This window comes from Lepidothrix coronata, unplaced genomic scaffold (assembly GCF_001604755.1).
Source record: "Lepidothrix coronata isolate B3197 unplaced genomic scaffold, Lepidothrix_coronata-1.0 Scaffold199, whole genome shotgun sequence".
NCBI classification, from domain to species: domain Eukaryota; kingdom Metazoa; phylum Chordata; class Aves; order Passeriformes; family Pipridae; genus Lepidothrix; species Lepidothrix coronata.
Window position 1 is genome coordinate 117991 of NW_016690379.1, and position 6539 is coordinate 124529.

Consider the following 6539-nt stretch of genomic DNA (forward strand, 5'->3'; position numbering starts at 1 on the left):
GGAACAGGCTTTGCTCCTCTGGGAAGCCAAACAATTGTTCAACTGTCACTTTGTGCCCTGCAAAAGCCCAGTCATCATTTTTCTAAAGGCTTTAAAGTCTGAGGACAGATTATTTGGGAGGAAGGATTTCACCAGTTGCCCTGACATCAGCTTTTCATCTCTCCTCTAAGGTTGCACAGCAGAGCTTGCCCTGACCCTTTTCTGAGCTCTGCAGGTTCCTCTCACAAACTCCTCTGCCCTCCAACCACATGGGAAGACACAAGACAAGTAGGAGAAAAGTGTAGGTTAATAGATTCCCAAAAAAATGAAGCCCTTAAGAACAAGCCAGCACAATGATCGTTGATCAGGCCCTGTACACAGAATTTCCACCCTGCTCCACCAGGAAGGGTCCAGCATTCCAGTACAGAGCTTCAGGAGTCACCCACCTCCCTCTCCAGGTGCAGCATCAGGACTGTGAGGGGAAGGGGGTGTCAAGCAGCTCCAGGACTGCACCCCACGCCCCCCATCACCGGGTTAAAGACAGTGGGTGGAAGGGTCCTCAAGTTATAGGAGCAGAAGGGATTCAGCCCCGACACCCCAACCCGGTGGAAACCTTGCACGATCCCTGCTGACAGTTCAGAGCAGAAAAAAAAAACCAAAACCAGAAACATTATAAAAGGGGTTATGGGACCAGGAAAGCCACACCATTCCCCCGCAGACGGCGAGGGGGGGGTTGAGTGGTGCTGCAGAGACGTTTGGGAGCGACGGGGTTCTCAGCAAGGCGCCCGGTTTCGGCGAAGCCCCGTTTCCCACGTGCCGTGCCGGGCTCCGCCGGAGCCGAGCCCCCGGGAGCCGAGCCCCGGCTGCCCCAGAAGGTTTCACAATGACTCAGGGCCGGTTCCCTCAGCGGTACAGAGCCCAGGCAGGCTGGGGGAGCAGCACCCGGCAGGAACAGCCGCCGCTCTCGCTCCCCGCGTTGCGCTGAATCGCTGGGTCCCGGCACATCCTGGGGCTCCGGGGAGGATTCGGCTCCCGGCGTCAAAACTCAGCCCCGGGGAGGTTCGTGAGCATGGAATCACGGGCTGGTTTGGGTTGGAAGGGACCTTAAAGCTCATCTTTTTCCACTCCCCTGCCATGGGCAGGGACACCTTCCACTATACCAGGTTGCTCAGAGCCCTGTCCAACCTGCCCTTGGACACTTCCAGGGATGGGGCAGCTACCACATCTCCAGGCCACCTGTTCCAATGTTTCACTACTGTAAAAAATATCTTCCTCATATCTAGTCCAAATCCACCTTATATTAGTTTAAAACCAGTATCCCTTGATGTCTCACGACAAGCCCTTTTAAAAAGTTTTTACCTGTCATTCTTAAAAGCCCCTCTAAATACTGAAAGGTGACAAAGCAGCAGCCTGACAATGTGAGGCCACAGAGATGCATGAACCCTGTGACACTTCTGAGTGCCACCCCAACCACCAATCCATTAATTTATGGAAGTGTGTGGTACAGAGGCACTGACTCGCTCTTGGGGCCATTAGATGATGATGCAGAGGAAGGAAGGGGATTTAAATTGTTCCCATCCATGCCAAATCTTCAGATGCTTAAACCAGAGTGCTTCCCTGGGCTTTCTGATGGAAGAGGAGATGGAAATTTCAGCCCACAATGCAGGGAGATAACCCCAGATGGACAGGGATGGCAATCCAGCAGTTTAACCCCGGCAGTTCTCATTTTCTGCCTTGTGACCTGCTGCCTTTCATCTCTTGGCAGGGTCTCTCCACCATTTCATCACACCCTGAAGCAACAAAACCATCTCCTTTGCTCCAGGGCTGGACTACAAGGTTCCTTTCCTGGCAGTAGCACCAAGTTTACTTTTCCCTGAGCTGAAACTTCGTTTCCTGACTCTTTTGCAATGCTGAGCCCAACTGCTGCGACCGGCACATCTCCCACACCCTCTGCACAACCTGCCTCCTGCTCCTGGCTCTGCCAGAGCTGCTCTGGTTTTGCAGAGCACTGAGGAACAGCTTTGCCTTGCCCTGTTGGAAAAGCTGCTGCAAAAATCTAGAGCCGGATTCCTGCGGGCCTCTTTTAACCTAATGGGACAATTTCTGGAGGGAAAGTTGCTGTTAGCAAAAAGCACATCTTGTTCCTTTGCTTTTACAGCCAGGTTTCCATTAGCACCCATCACTACCTGTCATTTTCCAGCCAGCTCCAGACAGCCCTCAGCAGGATCCCTCCAATCCCAGGTTTCAGCGAGCCTGATGCCAACATATCTTTTATAAATCCAGCATTTTTGAGCATTAAGAAATTTAGCTGTGCTCATCCCATGCTTCACAGCAGGAAATCTTGACAATCCTCTGATGTGCCCGATCCTAACTCTTAAAAAAACACAACCGTCATCTGATTTTTCACAGGAATTTTTGCTTTTTTGAGTTGTCCATCTTACCAGCAGCTGTACCCAGGGTACAAACCAACCTAGGGCAGAAAGGCAACCAAGTCAAAGCCTCCTTGGCCAACGGAAGACAACAGATGGCTGCCATTAGATTTAGAGCAGGTCTGCAAGTACTGAGAGCCCAGGCACAAAAAAAAATCTAGCCTCAAGAGTAAATAAGTACAATAAATAGCAAATAACCCTCATAAGTAGAAAACAAGGGACAAAAGTGAAAACAGCAACCAGCTGAGTACTCCTCTGGTGCCATTGCACAACGTGCCTTCCTGTCCTGCACATCCACACAGGCCACAGAACGTTTTGTCCTCCTGGGGTTGTCCAGAGTTGACCAACACCACGGGAGCACAGCAAACCACCTCTGGAGGAAGGGGAGAGGACAGGCTGTCAGCCATCCAGGCTTCACCTCCATCCTTGCAAGAGCAGCAGCTCTTTTCTTGTGTTGACAGACTAAGAACAGAGCCCTTCGTGATTCATCTCTCCGGCAGCAGCAAACACCGATGATCGACCTGGAGCAGGGCCAGACTTTTGATCAAAATCGCCTCAATAGCGAGAAAAATATATTTTTTTTTTTCCCCTCAGCAGGAAGTTTGCTGCTAAAAATAAAGGGTGAGGAGAGAGGGGTTATTTTCCTGCTAGCTACTGAAAATTAAAAATATTGCAGTGAACCTTTCACATATTCCTTTGAAGTCAGCAGGTCATGCATCCCCAGGTTTCCGTGCTCTGCTCCCACCACAGCTGACTCCTGCAAAGAGCCATGGTCATCATCTCCCACAGGTCCCAGGCCAGCACCTTAATCAAAGATATTCTATCCTGGCTCCCCTTGGAGTGTTTTTCCCAAGGGTGATAGAACCACAGAATCCCAGAACGGTTTGGGTTGGAAGGGACCTTAAGGCTCAACTCGTTCCAACCCCCCTGCCCTGATGTGCAGCATCAACCTCATCTCCCCCAGCCAAAACCAGATTCCTTCCTGCTGTCTCTTCCACCCTTACCTGATCCCAGGAGCACACAGCCCCCCAGCATTCCCCCAGTTCTCTCCACTGTTCTCCAGCCGATTTATTTACAGTGCCTCGTGACCAAATCTGCCCCAAAATTTTGCTTTCAAACCTAAAGCAACAAAATCTCGCCCCGCATGAGTAAGCCCGTTCTCACCCGACGCCCACACTGCCCCAGCTATTCCTTTTAGTATCAACAGCTTTACAGAAAACAGACCTGGGGTTTATCCACCCAGGCACTGAAAGCAGTGACAGAAAGAGAGAGTCTGGGTGCTGCAGCGAGTGCACGGCCCCTCTGAAGGGAGATTTCTGCTGGGGAGAGAGGAAAGTGGAGGGTGGAGGGGGTGACACCATGGGCACCCCCTTCTCCAGCAGTTGGGATGTTCAGGAGAGCCCTGGGAGCTGCAGGATTACCCTGGGAGACCTGCTCTGCACTGATGGCTTCAATAATGCCAAAATGGGGAGGATGGAGTGGGGAACCAGCCCTGGGAGCAATCCCACAGCTGGATGGTCACTGGTGCTCGTTCCACGCTGCTCTTTCCTCCCCAAAACCAGACAGAAAACATTTCAAGCCGCAAACCTTCCCACTGGAGTCAAGATTTGTGTCAGTGAGCCCCGTAATTTCCAGAACAGGATCTCAGTAATAAAGGAAACCTGAACCTCAGCCCCCCGAGACGACCTCAGGGTTGGGTTCGTTACCAGGATTACGTTTGTTTAGGAAACCTATTCTTTTTTTCCAAAACGTTGAAGATGCGCAAGCCCGCGAGCCCCTGCGGCCGCTGCGGGATGGAAAATCCTGCCTGTGCTTCACACCTCTGAGCTCTGCCGTCCACGTTTCCTCCCTGTGCACGCAGGCGTGAGGCACTGCCGGGCTGTGAGCTCACTGTTTTGGAACTCAGCAGCTGAAGACGCTGCTCCTCCCGGCTCGGCTTCCGCAAGGGAAGACCGGAGGAGGACTCTGAAGCTCCAGCTCCCTCCTTGCAGAACCTCTGTGGGATTTGACCCCCACTGCCCTACCTGCCCACCCCAGCAGCCTCTCAGCTGCTTAGAGTCACAGAAGGGTTTGGGTTCAAAGGGACCTTAAAGCTCATCTCGTTCCACCCCCTGCCATGGGCAGGGACACCTTCCACTATCCTGGGTTGTTCTGAGCCCCGTCCAACCCGGTCTTGGACACTTCCAGGGATGGGGCAGCCACAGCTTCTCTGGGCAACCTGTGCCAGGGCCTCCCCACCCTACAGGGAACAATTTCTTCCCAATACCCAATCTAAACCTGCTCTCTGTCAGTTTGAAGCCATTCCCCTTTGTCCACACCCTTGTGAACAGAGCAGGGACGCGCAGGAGAGCCGAGGGAGCTGTGGCAGGACCATCCTGCTTCTTCCCCCAACATGAGCAGGAGGAGGGTCAGGAGACCACTTCCTCCAGCTCCCAGCAGCCCCAAATCCCAGCACAGAGGTGACAGCAGGCACCAGGCACAGCTGGTGGCAGCCGCAGTCCCCGGGGCCACGTGTCCCCCAGCACCCACGACACCGGATGCGCAGTGTCCCCTGCTGGCACCCGGGCGCAGCACCCACATCCCACATCCCACATCCCACGTCCCACATCCCACGTCCCGCGTCCCACATCCCGTGTCCCGCATCCCACATCCCACATCCCACGTCCCACGTCCCACGTCCCGCATCCCACATCCCACGTCCCGCATCCCCCGTCCCGCATCCCACATCCCACGTCCCACGTCCCACATCCCACATCCCACGTCCCGCATCCCCCGTCCCGCATCCCCTGTCCCGCATCCCCCGTCCCACATCCCACGTCCCACATCCCACATCCCACGTCCCGCATCCCACATCCCACGTCCCGCATCCCCCGTCCCGCATCCCCCGTCCCGCATCCCACATCCCGCATCCCACTCCCACATCCCACGTCCCACATCCCACGTCCCACTCCCACATCCCACGTCCCACATCCCACATCCCCCATCCCACATCCCATATCTCACATCCCGCATCCCATGTCCCGCATCCCACGTCCCCCATCCCACATCCCACGTCCCGCATCCCATGTCCCACATCCCACGTCCCCAGAGCCCCAGCCCAGGAGGGCACGCACGTGCTGGGGAGGCAACTCTGTTTGCAGCAGCCAGGACAGACACAGCCCTGAGATCTCGAGCAACCATCCCCAGGCAAAGGGATTCTGTGTCACTGGAGAACATCCCGGGGAGCTCAGCCTCTCTGGTGGAAAACCCGGCAATTTCAGAGAGGTCACCCAGCCTGGAGCACTGGGGGGGTCTCTTCACAGCCACACAAGCAAGGAGGAGAGACTGGGTGACGCTTTAAGTGTCTTTAATCCAAAGGACTGAAGAGCAGACCGGGAAGATTAGTATAAGCCAACAGACAAAAATAATTAAAAAAAAATAAAAGGAAAAAAAAAAAGGGACAAAAACCGGTTCTTAAAACAAATTGAAGTTCCATACAGTGTCTAAAAGATCACCTAAAAACTAAACATTGCCTTAAAAAATCATTTCCCCCCCCCATTCGAACACATTTAACGAAGTGAAACATCGTGACAAATAATAATAATAATAATTCATGGACTAAAGACTTCAGAGCAGCCCTCCTGCTCCCAGCAGGAGCCACGCTGGGTGGGGGGGGCAGCAGGACCCCCAGCTCTGGCCAGGGAGGGGGTCAGTGCTGCTGTCCTGGCTCAAGACACAGCCCCGTGCCACCCGCTTGTCCCCAGGGACCCCCAGGACAGCATCTCCCTGGAGTGGGGGCTGTGGGACCAGGGAGGGGCAGCAGGGACACATCTTCTCCCCAGATCCCTGCAGAGCAGGGGGATACATGGGGGGGCAGGCACTGGCCTCCTGCTCACCCCCCCTGCCCACCCCTGAGGTCAGAACTGGATTCCAGGCACAGGCACAGACTGTGGTGGCCACGGCAGGGGAGCCACGAGCAGCTCCGGGCCCACGGACACGACACACACCCCACGCACAGACAGACCACACGGACGGCGGGGCAGAGGCCAGGCTTCCAGCTCAGGGACAGCTGGGGGGCTGGGTTTGGCTACTGTGCTTTAAAAGCAGCAGTTTCCTGGCCAGTGAAGCAGCACGGTGGCCACAGGGAACCCC